Source organism: Lithobates pipiens, unplaced genomic scaffold, assembly GCF_037356315.1.
Source record: "Lithobates pipiens isolate NorthernLeopardFrog02 unplaced genomic scaffold, aLitPip1_a1.2 Scaffold_35, whole genome shotgun sequence".
Lineage (NCBI taxonomy): Eukaryota > Metazoa > Chordata > Amphibia > Anura > Ranidae > Lithobates > Lithobates pipiens.
Genome location: NW_027507811.1, coordinates 13,645,183 through 13,663,612, shown reverse-complemented (window position 1 = coordinate 13,663,612; position 18,430 = coordinate 13,645,183). Strand labels below are relative to the sequence as shown.

General features: G+C 46.6%; 1 protein-coding gene across 4 annotated transcripts in view; it reads right to left on the bottom strand.

Moving 5' to 3' along the window:
* The window catches only part of LOC143955522 (uncharacterized), a 433,055-nt gene that overhangs the window by 383,835 nt on the left and 30,790 nt on the right, over positions 1–18,430 (bottom strand). The gene's annotated exons all lie outside the window — the stretch shown is intronic.

Genomic DNA, 18,430 nt, shown 5'->3' with positions numbered 1-18,430 from the left:
AAGTTTACTGAGGAGAAACAGGAAGTGAGATATTCAGACAAGGAAAAAAAAAAACATTTAGAAGGGAAATCGAAGGAAAAGGTAAGTGAACCAACAATGCACTAGCTTAGAGGAACCTATGTAGAAAATAAAAAACGAACCTTTACAACCCCTTTAAATTTTGAGGCACTGGAAGTCTACAGAGCCCCCCACAGTAAAGGAATGGACTACCCAAATGGGTGATACCATCCGACTTGAGAAGTTAATTTACCAGCACGGAGTTATCAGGGAAAAATGTGATAAATTATGGTCCTTATGGCTTGATGTTCTGGGTTTAGCTCCTGTGGACCTAGTTATGGACTATATACTTCAATAGCTGAGAAGATATCGAACTCTAAGCTAGGTGGTCCTATAACAACCATAATTGATCAAATTTTCTCCTGCAAGTCCAATGGTATCACCCATTTGGGTAGTCCATTCCTTTACTGTGGGAGGCTCTGTAGACTTCCAGTGTCTCAAAATTTAATTTACGGGCCTGAAAAGGGGCTCTGGCAATGGCTTGTCTGGGAGTGTCCTCAACCTGAAGGTTATTTAATATTCCCAAACAGACAATGTTTAGGGTCCTCTGGCTCTGTAGACTTCCAGTTCCTCAAAATTTAATTTACGGGCCTGAAAAAGGGCCTCTGGCAATGGCCTGTCTGGGAGTGTCCTCCTCAACCTGAAGGTTATCTAATATTCCCAAACAGACAATGTTTAGGGTCCTCTGGAATCTGAACCTGGAACTGAAGACCATAATTGGTCAAATTTTCCCCTGCGACCTCCGTGTTGGTAAATTAACTTCTCAAGTCAGATGGTATCACCCATATGGGTAGTCCATTCCTTTATTGATGGAGGCTCTGTAGACTTCCAGTGCCTCAAAGTCATTATTGTTAGTATCACAGTGTAGGTGGGGCTTTTTTTCCTTAGAGGATAATTACAATAAAGTATTGTTGTTAAACCCTTGCTATAGGACCACCTAGCTTAGAGTTGGATATCTTCTCAGCTATTGAAGTATATAGTCCATAACTAGGTCCACAGGAGCTAAACCCGGAACATCAAGCCATAAGGACCATAATTGGTCTAATTTTCCCCTGATACCTCCGTGTTGGTAAATCAACTTCTCAAGTCGGATGGTATCACCCATTTGGGTAGTCCATTCCTTTATTGTGGGAGGCTCTGTAGACTTCCAGTGCCTCAAAATTTAATTTACGGGCCTGAAAAAGGGCTCTGGCAATGGCCTGTCTGGGAATGTCCTCAACCTGAAGGTTATCTAATATTCCGAAAACAGACAATGTTTAGGGTCCTCTGGCTCTGTAGACTTCCAGTGCCTCAAAATTTAATTTACGGGCCTGAAAAAGGGGCTCTGGCAGTGGCCTGTCTGGGAGTGTCCTCCTCAACCTGAAGGTTATCTAATATTCCCAAACAGACAATGTTTAGGGTCCTCTGGAATCTGAACCTGGAACTGAAGACCATAATTGGTCAAATTTTCCCCTGCGACCTCCGTGTTGGTAAATTAACTTCTCAAGTCAGAGGGTATCACCCATATGGGTAGTCCATTCCTTTATTGATGGAGGCTCTGTAGACTTCCAGTGCCTCAAAGTAATTATTGTTAGTATCACAGTGTAGGTGGGGCTTTTTTTTCCTTAGAGGATAATTACAATAAAGTATCGTTGTTAAGCCATTGCTATAGGACCACCTAGCTTAGAGTTGGATATCTTCTCAGCTATTGAAGTATATAGTCCATAACTAGGTCCACAGGAGCTAAACCCGGAACATCAAGCCATAAGGACCATAATTGGTCTAATTTTCCCCTGATACCTCCGTGTTGGTAAATCAACTTCTCAAGTCGGATGGTATCACCCATTTGGGTAGTCCATTCCTTTATTGTGGGAGGTTCTGTAGACTTCCAGTGCCTCAAAATTAAATTTACGGGCCTGAAAAATGGCTCTGGCAATGGCCTGTCTGGGAGTGTCCTCAACCTGAAGGTTATTTAATATTCCCAAACAGACAATGTTTAGGGTCCTCTGGCTCTGTAGACTTCCAGTGCCTCAAAATTTAATTTACGGGCCTGAAAAAGGGGCTCTGGCAGTGGCCTGTCTGGGAGTGTCCTCCTCAACCTGAAGGTTATCTAATATTCCCAAACAGACAATGTTTAGGGTCCTCTGGAATCTGAACCTGGAACTGAAGACCATAATTGCTCAAATTTTCCCCTGCGACCTCCGTGTTGGTAAATTAACTTCTCAAGTCGGATGGTATCACCCATATAGGTAATCCATTCCTTTACTGTTGGAGGCTCTGTAGACTTCAAGTGCCTCAATTATTGTTAGTATCACAGTGTAGGTGGGGATTTTTCTTTTTTCTCATAGGATAATTACAATAAAGTATTGTTGTTAAACCATTGCTATAGGCCCACCTAGCTTAGAGTTGGATATCTTCTTAGCTATTGAAGTATACAGTCCATAACTAGGTCTACAGGAGCTAAACCCGGAACATCAAGCCATAAGGACCATAACTGATCACATTTTCCCCTGATACCTCCGTGTTGGTAAATCAACTTCTCAAGTCGGTGGTATCACCCATTTGGGTAGTCTATTCCTTTACTGTGAAAGGCTCTGTAGATTTCCAGTGTCTCAAAATGTAATTTACGGGCCTGAAAAGGGGCTCTGGCAATGGCCTGTCTGGGAGTGTCCTCCTCAACCTGAAGGTTATCTAATATTCCCAAACAGACAATGTTTAGGGTCCTCTGGAATCTGAACCTGGAACTGAAGACCATAATTGCTCAAATTTTCCCCTGCGACCTCCGTGTTGGTAAATTAACTTCTCAAGTCGGATGGTATCACCCATATAGGTAATCCATTCCTTTACTGTTGGAGGCTCTGTAGACTTCAAGTGCCTCAATTATTGTTAGTATCACAGTGTAGGTGGGGATTTTTCTTTTTTCTCATAGGATAATTACAATAAAGTATTGTTGTTAAACCATTGCTATAGGCCCACCTAGCTTAGAGTTGGATATCTTCTTAGCTATTGAAGTATACAGTCCATAACTAGGTCTACAGGAGCTAAACCCGGAACATCAAGCCATAAGGACCATAATTGATCACATTTTCCCCTGATAACTCCGTGCTGGTAAATCAACTTCTCAAGTCGGTGGTATCACCCATTTGGGTAGTCTATTCCTTTACTGTGAAAGGCTCTGTAGATTTCCAGTGTCTCAAAATGTAATTTACGGGCCTGAAAAGGGGCTCTGGCAATGGCCTGTCTGGGAGTGTCCTCCTCAACCTGAAGGTTATCTAATATTCCCAAACAGACAATGTTTAGGGTCCTCTGGAATCTGAACCTGGAACTGAAGACCCTAATTAATCAAATTTTCCCCTGCGACCTCCGTGTTGGTAAATTAATTTCTCAAGTCCAATGGTATCACCCATTTGGTTAGTCCATTCCTTTACCGTGGTAGGTTCTGTAGACTTCCAGTGCCTCAAAATGTAATTTACTGGGCTGAAAAAGGACTCTGGCAATGGCCTGTCCCTAAACATTGTCTGTTTGGGAATATTAGATAACCTTCAGGTTGAGGACACTCCCAGACAGGCCATTGCCAGAGCCCTTTTTCAGGCCCCTAAATAAAATTTTGAGGCAATGGAAGTATACAGAGCCTCCCGCAATAAAGGAATGGACTACCCAAATGGGCGATACCATCGGACTTGAGAAGTTAATTTACCAACATGGAGGTAGCAGGGGAAAATGTGATCAATTATGGTCTTTGTGGCTTGATGTTTTCCGGGTTTAGCTCCTGTGGACCTAGTTATGGACTGTATTCTTTAATAGCTAAGAAGATATCGAACTCTAAGCTAGGTGGTCCTATATCAAGGGTTTAACAACGATACTTTATTGGAATTATCCTCTGAGAAAAAAAAAGACCCCACCTACACTGTGATACTAACAACCACAATTGATCAAATTTTCCCCTGCAAGTCCAATGATATCACCCATTTGGTTAGTCCATTCCTTTACTGTGGGAGGCTTTGTAGATTTCCAGTGCCTCAAAATGTAATTCACAGGGCTGAAAAGGGGCTCTGGCAATGGCCTGTCTGGGAGTGTCCTCAACTTGAAGGTTATCTAATATTCCCAAACAGACAATGTTTAGGGTCCTCTGGAATCTGAACCTGGAACTGAAGACCATAATTGATCAAATTTACCTCCGTGTTGGTAAATTAACTTCTCAAGTCGGATGGTATCACCCATTTGGGTAGTCCATTCCTTTACTGTGGGAGGCTCTGTAGACTTCCAGTGCCTCAAAATTAAATTTATGGCCTGAAAATGGTCTCTGGCAGTGGCCTGTCTGGGAGTGTCCTCAACCTGAAGGTTATCTAATATTCCCAACAGACAATGTTTAAGGTCCTCTGGAATCCCCTTTTTCAGGCCCGTATATTAAATTTTGAGGCACTGGAAGTCTACACAGCCTCCCACAATAAAGGAATGGACTACCCAAATGGGTGATACCATCCGACTTTAGAAGTTAATTTACCAACATGGAGGTAGCAGGGGAAAATGTGTTTTAAGGGTTCCTCCATGTTAAAGAGTTTAAGGAAGGCTGCAACTGATTGAAAAGCAACAAACCTGTGTGGATAATGAGCTTCTTGTAAATCATTGTATCAATAATATGTTATTTTCTTTTTAAAACCTTCTTTCTCTGTATATTGTACAATTCTATATGTATGTGATTGCAGATATGTTTGCTCATTACCTACGCGTAGTCTGCTTCCTTCTTAGCAATTTACAGCTCAAAAGTTTTGTATTACTGCTTCTTTCTCTCAATGTACATCTTTGGGTTTAGACTTAAAACATCTGCCTCTCCTGGTTTTCTGGAACTCCCTATTGGTCTAACAATGTGATGGGCAGGCTCAAAGACCAGTAGAAAGCTCTCAGTGGTGGGTAGGGGTGGACCACATCTAGCAGATGAGCCCTGGGCTTAGGCTCTGGGTGCACCAAGGAAGATGGGGCACTGAGGGAGTTTGTGACTTGTGAAAACTACAGTTATTGAAAACCATCATAGGTTTGTGGATACAGGGCAATCACACCGACTATATGGACACAAGTACAGTATGCAAACTCTCTTCCAAGGGTTGGGTTTCAAGTATTTCCAGTGAAGGGTTGAGGTAATACTACATAATGCAAAGATGCTGTAGACAACCTTGTGGTAACAGTTTGGTGAAGACCCTTTTCTGTTCTGGCATGACTGTGCCCCCCCCCCCCCCATGTACAAAGCCAGCTCCATAAAGACATGGTGTGACCAGTTTGGTGCGTAGAAAGTGAAACTTGAGTGTCCTGCACCTCAACCCTACTGAATGCCTTTGGGGTGAGTTAGAAGGCCGATTGCGAGCCAAGTCTTCTCATCCAGTATCAGTACCTGACCTCACAAATGGGACAACACAATTCCCACAGACACACTCCAATCTCTTGTGGGAAACCTTCCCAAAAGAGTGGAGTTAAAGCCATAAAGAGGGGCAACTCTGTATCAATGGCCATGGTTTTAGAGTAGGCTATCCAACAAGCCCAGAGCCCTCACCTCAACCCTACTGAACACCTCTGGGATGAATTAGACTGCTGATTGTGTCTAACATCTGTGCCTGACCTCACAAATGGGACAAATGTCCACAGACACTTTCATCTTGTGGGTAGCCTTCCCAGAAGAGTGGAAGATGTTATAGTTACAAAAGGGGACAACTCCATAATAAGTAGGATATCCAACAAGCTCAGAGCCCTACGGAATACACCTTGGATGAATTTGAATGGCAATAGTGAGACAGGTGTTTTCTTCCAATATTAGTGCCTGACCTCAAAATTGGCCCAATTCTCTCAGACACCTCCAAAATCTTGTAGAAAGCTTTCCCAGAAGAATGGTAGATGTTGTAGCCACAAAGGGGACAACTCTGTATCAATGGCCATGGTTGGAGGGGGGGTGGTAACTGCATATTACTGCCCATTGTGGAGCAACTCCATATTATTGGCCATGTTGGGGGTCGACTCCATATTAATAGCCATGTTGGTGTCAACTCCATATTAATGGTCATGTTAAGGGGCAACTTTAAATTATTGGCCATAATGAGGGGGAACTGCATATTAATGACCATGTTGAGGGTAACTCCATATTAATGGCCATGCTGAGGGGCAACTCAATATTTTTGGCCATGTTGGGAGTCAACTTCATATTAATTGACATATGGAGGGGCAACACCATATTAATGGCCATGTTGGGGGGCAACTCCATATTATTGGCCATGTTGAGAAGCAACCTCATATTAATGGCCATGATTTTAGAATAGGGTATTCAACAAGCCTAGAGCCTTCATCTCAACCCTACCGAACACCTCTGGGATGAGTTGGAATGTCTGTGAGCCAGATCTTCTCATCCAGCATTGTAATCTGATCTCACAAATGCAACAAATTCCCACAGACACCCTCCAAAATATTGTGGAAAGTCTTCCCAAACGAGATGAGGATGTTTTAGTCAAAAAGAGGGACAACTTCATATCAATGGCCATGGTTTTAGAATAGGATTTTCGACAAGCTTAAAACCTTCAGCTCAACCCTACGGAACACCTCTGGGATGAATCATACTGCTAATTGTGAGCCAGGTCTTCCCGTTCAAAATCAGTACCTGACTTCACAAATAGGGGTGGCCGAACGGTTCGCCCGGCGGTCGTTTCGCAGCGAATTTCGGCTATTCGCGGTCCGCCCGATCGGCGGACTATTGCCGCCGTTCGCCCGGCGGACTTCCGTGTTTACTGTGTAAAAGAAATTTGACCTATGATGACACATCCATCATGGGGTAGAGGACAGCCAATTGAGACATTACAGCACATGGACACTTGGACATTCCCCCTAACTTATAAATAGACCCGATCCGGCGGCCATTTTACATTCTTTCTTCTGTCACTATAGGGAGATGTTGCTGTGTGGAGCAGGGAGAGATTGCAGTGACCGAAATCGCTAGCTATTAGGTCCACAAAAGTTCTTTTCAGGACTGGTATAGGTGTTAGGTGTAGTTCAGGATATAGGTTTGAGGCACTGCTGTGCTACTGATTTTTGCAGCAGCCTGAGTGTCTTTTGTCAGTGTAGAGAGAGGGACAGGACGCTGTGTGCTGCAGGGACAGTCAGTTTAATCATTAGCTGTTACTATTAGGTCCACAAAAGTGCTATTCCAGTTATTGTTCCAGCAGCCTCTGTTTTGTCAGTTTAAATAGGGACAGGCAGGAAGCTGTGTGTGAGGCAGTGAGGGACAGTCAGTTTAATCAGTAGCTGTTACTATTAGGTCCACAAAGGTTCTTTTCAGGACTGGTATGGTAATAGGCTTGTACACGTATAATATTCTTTCTTCCAAATATAGAAAGAATATTATACTTGACTGCTGCCCTTCTGCTGCAGTAGTCCTTTATCAGTATAGGGACTGAGGTACAGTCTGCTAATCATTCACAACCTACTAGTTCCACAAAGGTCCTAATAAGGACTGGTAAGTTCTAGGGTACTACAGTACATAGGGTTGAGTGAGGTACAGTCTGCTATTCCTTAAGGACTGGTATAGATCCACAATACATAGGGTTGAGGTGCACTACTTCTGACTGCTGCCCTTCTGCTGCAGTAGTCCTTTATGAGTATAGGGACTGAGGTACAGTCTGCTAATCATTCACAACCTACTTGTTCCACAAAGGTCCTTATAAGGACTGGTAAGGTCTAGGGTACTACAGTACATAGGGTTGAGTGAGGTACAGTCTGCTATTCCTTAAGGACTGGTATAGGTCCACAATACATAGGGTTGAGGTGCACTACTGCTGACTGCTGTCCTACTGCTGCAGTAGTCCTTTATCAGTATAGGGACTGAGGTACAGTCTGCTAATCATTCACAACCTACTTGTTCCACAAAGGTCCTTATAAGGACTGGTAAGGTCTAGGGTACTACAGTACATAGGGTTGAGTGAGGTACAGTCTGCTATTCCTTAAGGACTGGTATAGGTCCACAATTTATATAGGGTGGAGGTGCACTACTGCTGACTGCTGCCCTACTGCTGCAGTCGTCCTTTATCAGTATAGGGACTGAGGTACAGTCTGCTAATCATTCACAACCTACTAGTTCCACAAAGGTCCTTATAAGGACTGGTAAAGTCTAGGGTACTACAGTACATAGGGTTGGGTGAGCTACAGTCTGCTATTCCTTAAGGACTGGTATAGGTCCACAATTTATATAGGGTTGAGGTGCACTACTGCTGACTGCTGCCCTTCTGCTGCAGTAGTCTTTTATCAGTATAAGGACTGAGGTACAGTCTGCTAATCATTCACAACCTACTAGTTCCACAAAGGTCCTTATAAGGACTGGTAAGGTCTAGGGTACTACAGTACATAGGGTTGAGTGAGGTACAGTCTGCTATTCCTTAAGGACTGGTATAGGTCCACAATACATAGGGTTGAGGTTCACTACTGCTGACTGCTGCAGTCGTCCTTTATCAGTATAGGGACTGAGGTACAGTCTGCTAATCATTCACAACCTACTTGTTCCACAAAGGTCCTTATAAGGACTGGTAAGGTCTAGGGTACTACAGTACATAGGGTTGAGTGAGGTACAGTCTGCTATTCCTTAAGGACTGGTATAGGTCCACAATTTATATAGGGTTGAGGTGCACTACTGCTGGCTGCTGCCCTTCTGCTGCAGTAGTCCTTTATCAGTATAGGGACTGAGGTACAGTCTGCTAATCATTCACAACCTACTTGTTCCACAAAGGTCCTTATAAGGACTGGTAAGGTCTAGGGTACTACAGTACATAGGGTTGAGTGAAGTACAGTCTGCTATTCCTTAAGGACTGGTATAGGTCCACAATACATAGGGTTGAGGTGCACTACTGCTGACTGCTGCCCTTCTGCTGCAGTAGTCCTTTATCAGTATAGGGACTGAGGTACAGTCTGCTAATCATTCACAACCTACTAGTTCCACAAAGGTCCTTATAAGGACTGGTAAGGTCTAGGGTACTACAGTACATAGGGTTGGGTGAGCTACAGTCTGCTATTCCTTAAGGACTGGTATAGGTCCACAATTTATATAGGGTTGAGGTGCACTACTGCTGACTGCTGCCCTTCTGCTGCAGTAGTCCTTTATCAGTATAAGGACTGAGGTACAGTCTGCTAATCATTCACAACCTACTAGTTCCACAAAGGTCCTTATAAGGACTGGTAAGGTCTAGGGTACTACAGTACATAGGGTTGAGTGAGGTACAGTCTGCTATTCCTTAAGGACTGGTATAGGTCCACAATACATAGGGTTGAGGTGCACTACTGCTGACTGCTGCCCTACTGCTGCAGTCGTCCTTTATGAGTATAGGGACTGAGGTACAGTCTGCTAATCATTCACAACCTACTTGTTCCACAAAGGTCCTTATAAGGACTGGTAAGGTCTAGGGTACTACAGTACATAGGGTTGAGTGAGGTACAGTCTGCTAATCCTTAAGGACTGGTATATCACGGTGCTGGTGTCAGTGCTTTATGTCACGCTGCTGATGTCAGTGCTCTCTGTCACGGTGCTGGTGTCAGATCACTCTATCACGGTGCAGGTGTCAGTGCTCTATATCATGGTGCTGGTGCTGGTGATCATCTCCTGCCCCCTCTTCTTTGCCTACCCTTACCTTCCCTCACCTCCATTGTCTCAAGAGTCCTGAATTGTCAGAATTTCACATATAATAAAAGAATGCTTGTAGTTGTCGATCCCAGATTCACCTCATACATGTGTTATGTCATTGGCCATGTGGTGGGACTATGTGTGCACAGCTAGTAATTATTTTGTGGCTTCAAATTTGACCTGTAGGTTTGCAAAGTTCGCCTCCCATTGAAGTCAAAGGGGCCCGCCGCGAACGTCATGGTTCGTGAACTATCGGCCGCGTTCGCAGTCCGCGTTCGCGAAACGTCCCGTCGGAAGTTCGTCTGTCACTATTCACAAATGGGCCAAAAGTCCACAGACACCCTCCAAAATATTGTGGGAAGCCTTACCAGAAGAGTGGAGGATGTTATAGCCACAAAGGGGGACAACTCTATATTAATGTCCATGGTTTTAGAGTAAGATATCTATCAACCTCAACCTGTAAAGTTCACCATCCCTGTGCTGTGTTGACTTCCTCCTGGGGCTGCTTATTATGAGGGACTCCCACCATCCCTGTGCTGTGCTGACTTCCTCCTGGGGCTGCTTATTATTAGGGGCTCCCACCATCCCTGTGCTGTGCTGACTTCCTCCTGGGGTTGTACCTCTGCTGTGCATATTATGAGGGGCTCCCACCATCCCTGTGCTATGCTCATTATGAGGGGCTCCCACCATCCATGTGCTGTGCTGACTTCCTCCTGGGGCTGTACCTCTGCTGTGCATATTATGAGGGGCTCCCACCATCCCTGTGCTATGCTGACTTCCTCCTGGGGCTGCTAACGGTGCAGGTGTCAGTGCTGTATATCACGGTGCTGGTGTCAGTGCTGTATATCACGGTGCTGGTGTCAGTGCTTTATGTCACGCTGCTGATGTCAGTGCTCTCTATCGCGGTGCTGGTGTCAGATCACTCTATCACGGTGCAAGTGTCATAGCTGTATGTCACGCTGCTGATGTCAGTGCTGTATATCACGGTGCTGGTGTCAGTGCTGTATATCACGATGCTGGTGTCAGTGCTTTATGTCACGCTGCTGATGTCAGTGCTCTCTATCACGGTGCTGGTGTCAGATCACTCTATCACGGTGCAGGTGTCAATGCTGTATGTCATGCTGCTGATGTCAGTGCTGTATATCACGGTGCTGCTGTCAGTGCTGTATATCACGGTGCTGGTGTCAGTGCTCTCTATCATGGTACAGGTGTCATTGCTTTATGTCACGCTGCTGATGTCAGTGCTCTCTATCACAGTGCTGGTGTCAGATCACTCTATCACGGTGCAGGTGTCATTGCTGTATGTCACGCTGCTGATGTCAGTGCTCTCTATCACGGTGCTGGTGTCAGTGCTGTATATCACGGTGCTGGTGTCATTGCTGTATGTCACGCTGCTGGTGATCATCTCCTGCACCCTCTTCTTTGCCTACCCTGACCTTCCCTCTCCTCCATTGCCTTCATGCGCTCCACAGTCCTGAATTGTCACAACAATTTCACATATAAAAAAAGAATGCTTGTAGTTGTCGATCCCAGATTCACCTCATACATGTGTTATGTCATTGGCCATGTGGTGGGACTATGTTTGCACAGCTAGTAATTATTTTGTGGCTGCAAATTTGACCTGTAGGTTTGCAAACTTCGCCTCCCATTGAAGTCAAAGGGGCCCGCCGCGAACGTCACGGTTCGTGAACTATCGGCCGCGTTTGCGGTCCGCGTTCGCGAAACGTCCCGTCGGAAGTTCGTCCATCACTATTTACAAATGGGCCAAAAGTCCACAGACACCCTCCAAAATATTGTGGGAAGCCTTCCCAGAAGAGTGGAGGATGTTATAGCCACAAAGGGGGACAACTCTATATTAATGTCCATGGTTTTAGAGTAAGATATCTATCAACCTCAACCTGTAAAGTTCACCATCCCTGTGCTGTGTTGACTTCCTCCTGGGGCTGCTTATTATGAGGGACTCCCACCATCCCTGTGCTGTGCTGACTTCCTCCTGGGGCTGCTTATTATTAGGGGCTCCCACCATCCCTGTGCTGTGCTGACTTCCTCCTGGGGTTGGGCCCAGGCCTCAACCCTGACGCCTTAAGAGTTTCCTTCACTGAAACTAAGGAGCCAAGCCCAACCCTTGAAAAACAACCCTACACCATAATCCCCCCTCCACCAAATGATTTGGACCAGTGCACAAAGGAAGGTCCACAAAGACATGGATGAGTGAGTTTGGGGTGGAGGAACTTGACTGGCCTGACCTTAACCCAATAGAACACCTTTGGGATGAATTAGTTTGGAGACTGCTGAGCCAGGCCTTCTCCTCCACATCAGCGTCTGACCTCACAAATGCACTTCTGGAAGAACGGTCAAACATTCCCATAGACACACGCCTAAACCTTGTGGACGGCTTTCCAAGAAGAGTTGAAGCTGTTATAGCTGCAAGGGGGGGGGGGGGGGGGCGACTTAATATTAAACCCTACGGACTAAGTAGAGAACCCCTCCTTTGTCCATACAGGCATATTTTCTTTCAGCTCATGTAACATAATAAGCCCTGAGGAAGGGGGGTTGTAGCCTCGGAAACACGTTTGGTCTTTGTAATTTGGAGCTCTACCATAGAATAAATGCTTGCAGTGCTCTTTTTTTACCCACATCCTTTTGAACTAGTGAACCTCCTTTTGAACTAGTGAACCTCTACAGAACCATACAGTCCAAAAAACAGATTCATACAGAACAAAGGAGGAAAAACACTTCCAAACCTCCTAAACAGAAGAGAAAATCAGGGCAGGGGTAATAATGGGGCTTTTTTAATTTTACCACATGGAGACAACAAATCCACAAAGGGCTCAACATACAACATTATTATTATATATAAAATAAGACTAATAACTGTTAAATATAGCTTGCATGTGTTTACAAATGTGAGATGGCCTTCCTTGGACCCTACCAATCTTAACAACCTAGTCCCCATCTCCTCTTTTCCTCCAAACTCCTTGATTGCCTGGCCTACAACCAACTGAGTGACCACCTCATTAAGAATAACCTTCTTGATCCCCTTCAGTGTGCACTCCACATAATCTGCTTTTATTTAAACTCACAAACAATTTTCTAACAGCAATAACCAATGGACACTATTCTGTACTCCTACTTCTGGACCTTTCGGGTGCCCTCGATACGGTTGACCACCCCCTCCTCAAAAAAAGGTACTCCTTTGGTCTCCGTGACTGTACTCTTCGCTGGTTCTCATTCTTGCTATCCCACCGCTAGGGATGAGCCGAACACCCCCCGGTTCGGTTCGCACCAGAACTTGCGAACGACCCCCGCGTTCGGCACGAACGTTAGAACCCCATTGAAGTCTATGGGACTCGAACGTTCGAATTGGAAAGTGCTAATTTTAACGGCTAATATGCAAGATAGTGTGCTAAAAAGGGTTTGGCGATCTGCCTCCTGCCTCAGGGGACATGGGTCACTGCAAAAAAAAGTTTTAAAAACTACCGTTTTGGCGGGAGCACTGATTTTAATGACGATTAAAGTGAAAAAAAAAAAGTGAAATATTCCTTTAAATATGGTGCCTGGGGGGTGTCTATAGTATGCCTGTGAAGTGCCACGTGTTTCCCGTGTTTAGAACAGTCCCTGCACAAAATGACATTAAACGGAAATAACACCATTTAAAACTGCTTGCGGTTTTAATGTTATATATGGTTCCTGTAATATGGTTGAAAATCATTCAGAAAAATGGCATGGGTAGCCCTCCCTGCCCATTACCAGCCTATTTGGGTCTTGTACGCATATTAAGGGGAACCCCGTACCCATATTAAAAAAAGGAAATGCGTGTGGCCCCCAGGCCCTATATACTCAGAACAGCAGTATACAGGCGGTGCAAACAAGACAGGGACTGTGTAGGTTTGTTGTGTTAAGTTGAATCTGTTTGTCATTTTCAAGCGGTACATTTTTAAAGTGTAGCTCCAGTCAAAAAAAATATCTTTAAGCTTTTTGGAAAACATAGGGAAGGGTTATCACCCCTGTATAATTTGTTTTGTCGTCCATCTTTTTTCATCTCACTTGCTGTTGTCTCCTTCCGTTTGCAAGTAGGAGATGTTTGTAAATTGGATGTTTGAAAGTAGGGGCCTGCCCTATATGCTCTGCAGAAATGGCGGAACAAGGTGTTGGTTTTGCAACAACATTGTAAGCCCTCAAAGTGACTCTTGGTGGCCGCTGGAGCGCCCTGCTGTGAACGATTATATCAAGAATTGTAATTACATGCCATTGTTGAACAGTGGTAGAAAAATTGACCTTTGGTGGTTGTGGTGCTGGTGCCACAACACTATAAGTCCTCACAGTTACTCTGGGTGGGCACAGGAAGGGGCCCTCCTGTGAAATATTATATCAAGAATTGTAATTACATGTCCCTGTTAAACAGGGGCAGAAAAATTGGGCCTTAGGCACTGGTGCCATCACACTGCAACCTCTGCCATACACTCTAGTTTTATTGCAGGAATTAGCCCTGCTGCAAAGCATTGCATCAAAAATTGTACTTAAACGCCCCTGTTAAACAGGGGCAGAAAAATTGGGCCTTAGGCACTGGTGCCATCACACTGCAACCTCTGCCATACACTCTAGTTTTATTGCAGGAATTAGCCCTGCTGCAAAGCATTGCATCAAAAATTGTACTTAAACGCCCCTGTTAAACAGGGGCAGAAAAATTGGGCCTTAGGCACTGGTGCCATCACACTGCAACCTCTGCCATACACTCTAGTTTTATTGCAGGAATTAGCCCTGCTGCAAAGCATTGCATCAAAAATTGTACTTAAACGCCCCTGTTAAACAGGGGCAGAAAAATTGGGCCTTAGGCACTGGTGCCATCACACTGCAACCTCTGCCATACACTCTAGTTTTATTGCAGGAATTAGCCCTGCTGCAAAGCATTGCATCAAAAATTGTACTTAAACGCCCCTGTTAAACAGGGGCAGAAAAATTGGGCCTTAGGCACTGGTGCCATCACACTGCAACCTCTGCCATACACTCTAGTTTTATTGCAGGAATTAGCCCTGCTGCAAAGCATTGCATCAAAAATTGTACTTAAACGCCCCTGTTAAACAGGGGCAGAAAAATTGGGCCTTAGGCACTGGTGCCATCACACTGCAACCTCTGCCATACACTCTAGTTTTATTGCAGGAATTAGCCCTGCTGCAAAGCATTGCATCAAAAATTGTACTTAAACGCCCCTGTTAAACAGGGGCAGAAAAATTGGGCCTTAGGCACTGGTGCCATCACACTGCAACCTCTGCCATACACTCTAGTTTTTTTGCAGGAATTAGCCCTGCTGCAAAGCATTGCATCAAAAATTGTACTTAAACACCCCTGTTAAACAGGGGCAGAAAAATTGGGCTGCTGGCATCACCCAGAACCAAAAATGTTCTTCCAACATATCAGCGGAGGAGGAAGAGGATAGACAATCAACATAACAGGACAGTCACTCAGCATCAGCATAGGCAGTCTTGAAGGGATGTGGTATTTCAAAAAAAATTATTCGGTTACATCAGCTTCAGGTGCTTGGTAGCTGTGGGTGATCCAAGACTGATTCATCTTGATGAAGGTCAGTCAATCAACTGATTCGGTGGACAGGCGCACCCTGTGATCGGTAACGAAGCCACCAGCAGCACTGAAGGTGCGTTCCGAAAGAACGCTGGATGCAGGACAGGCCAGGAGCTCAATTGCATACTGTGCAAGCTCTGGCCAGTGATCCATCCTCAAGACCCAGTAAGCCAGAGGATTTTCAGTGGGAAAGGTGTCCAAGTCTGACCTTGCCCCTAGGTATTCCTGCACCATGTAAATTAGACGCTGGCGATGGGTGCTGGAACCAATCATACCTTGGGGCTGCGGACTAAAAAATTGTCTGAACGCATCAGTCAGACGGCCACCTTCTCCACCGCTCCTTCTGACTGATGCCTCAGCAACACGTTGTCCAGGACCAGGAGTTTGTGACCTCCCAGTCTCTGGGAACGCGTTGCACAGACCTTTCTGCAAGGCCTCCCGGAGATGTCTCATCCTCTGCTCCCTCTGCGATGGCAAGATAAGGTCGGCAACCTTACCCTTGTACCGTGGATCAAGGAGAGTGGCCAGCCAGTAATGGTCCCTCTCCTTGATCCGAAGAATACGAGGATCCTTCCGCAGGCTTTGCAGGATCAGGGAGGCCATGCAGCGTAGGTTAGCTGAGGCATTCGGTCCGGAGTCCTCTGGGTCACTAAGGACAACATGATCCGCAGCTACCTCCTCCCAGCCACGTACAAGTCCACGTGTTTCTTGGGACTGTAAATCATCCCTATAAGACTGCTGCTGCTGATGCTGAGTGCCAGCCTCCACCTCCATGCTGACACAATCATCCTCCTCCTCCTCTTCCTCCTCCTCACCCTCTTCCTGTGTGATGGGTGGCACAGCAGGAACACTGTCTGGATAAAGGGGGCCTTGAGAGGCAAGGAAGTCCTCCTCTTCCTGCCTCTGTTCTGCCTCAAGTGCCCTGTCCATTATTCCACGCAGCGTATGCTCCAAGAGGTGGACAAGAGGTATAGTGTCACTGATGCATGCACTGTCACTGCTCACCATCCTTGTGGCCTCCTCAAACGGTGACAGGACAGTGCATGCATCCCTGATCATGCCCCACTGGCGTGGTGAGAAAAAACCAAGCTCTCCTGACCCTGTCCTGGTGCCGTAGTCGCACAGGTACTCATTGATGGCCCTCTGCTGCGTGTGCAGCCGCTGCAGCATGGCCAATGTTGAGTTCCATCTGGTGGGCATGTCACATATAAGGCGGTTCTTGGGCAGGTTCAACTCCTTTTGGAGCTCAGCCAGCCGAGCACAGGCATTAAATGATCGGCGGAAATGCACACAGACTCTCCTGGCCTGTTTCAGGACATCCTGTAAGCCGGGGTACCTGCCCAAGAACCGCTGCACCACCAGGTTAAGGACGTGAGCTACACAGGGCACATGGGTCAGTTGTCCCTGTCGGAGGGCGGAGAGGAGGTTGGTGCCATTGTCGCAAACCACCATTCCTGGCTTAAGCTGGCGTGGCGTCAACCACCTCTCGGCCTGCCCCTGCAGAGCTGACAAAACATCCGCCCCAGTGTGGCTCCTGTCCCCCAAACAAACCAGCGCAAGCACGGCATGGCATAGTTTTGCCTGCGTACTTGCGTAGCCCCTGCAACGCCTACGGAGCACCGCTGGTTCTGAGGACAGAGCACTGGAAGAGGCCGTGGAGGAAGAAGAAGAGGAGGGGGTGGAGGAGAGAGGTGTGTCACCACCAATAGTAGCATTTTGGAGGCGTGGTGGCGGAACAACCTCCAATACTACTGCACCTTGTCCTGCATCCTTCCCAGCAGCCAGAAGAGTGACCCAATGGGCCGTGAAAGACAGGTAACGTCCCTGTCCATGCCTGCTGGACCATGAGTCAGCGGTAATATGCACCTTACCGCTGACCGCCCTGTCCAGCGAGGCAAGGACATTGCCTTCCACATGCCGGTAGAGAGCCGGAATTGCCTTCCGTGAGAAAAAGTGGCGTTTGGGGACCTGCCACTGAGGAACCGCACATTGTACAAACTCACGGAAGGGGGCCGAATCTACCAACTGAAAAGGCAGCAGTTGAAGTGCTAGCAATTTAGCCAAGCTAGCATTCAACCGCTGGGCATGTGGATGGCTGGGAGTAAATTTCTTCCGCCGGTCCAGCAGCTGGGGCAGGGACATTTGTCTGCTATAATCGGACGTGGATGTACCACTAGCAGAGTTCCCGGAAGCACTTGGCTGTGACACACCTAATTCTACACCTTCATTCCTCTCAGAGCAGGTTTCAGAGAGGACTGAAGGTCTAGTGGGGTTGGAGATGCCAGCTGATGAGGAGCAAGGAGAGGTCCGCTTTGTTCTTTGGTGTGGGTCTTTGAGGTATGCTTGCCAACGAGCTGCATGGCAGGTCAACATATGTCTGGTCAAGCATGTGGTGCCCAAGCGGCTGATGTTTTGGCCACGTGAGATACGCTTGAGACATATGTTGCAAATAGCAGCGGTGCGATCTGATGCACTCGTCTCAAAAAAGGCCCACACCAAAGAACTTTTAGAATAACGCGCAGAGGAAGCGCTCTGCGCAGAGGAAGCGCTCTGCGCAGGCGGAGCTCTGCGGTGTGATTCAGTCGGTGTGCTGCCCCTAAGCTGGCCCCCGGAGGGCATCCTGCCTCGTTGGACATGTGCCTCCTCCTCCTCCTCCTCCTCCTCCTCCTCCTCCCTCCTTCCAGGCACCCACGTGGAGTCAGTGCCCTCATCATCCCCTCCCTCTTCATCGCTGTAGCAAACCTGGCAGTATGCTGCAGCTTGTGGAACATTACTGCCAGATTGCTGTCCTTCTTGAGCATCCCCTCTCTCTGTGCTCACGCTACTGCCTTCCTCTAGCTGAGTGTCATCATCAGAGCCCACCAAACACTGGGCATCCTCCTGGAGCATGTACCCAACACTGTGCTCAAAGAGTTCAGGAGACTCCTCAGGAGGACGTGGTGGGTCTAGGGAAGGAGTCACTGATGATGACATTGAGAGGAGGGACGACGATGTGTTGGCAGCTGCTTTTCTACTACCCTGAGACTGGGTGAGAGAGGATGAGGAGGATGAAGAGGGCTTGGTCATCCACTCTACCAAGTCGTTGGCATGTTGCGGTTCAACATGTCCAGCTGCAGAAAAGAAGGACAAGCATGTCCCATGGCCACGTGCTGATGACAATGCACCGCGTCCCCG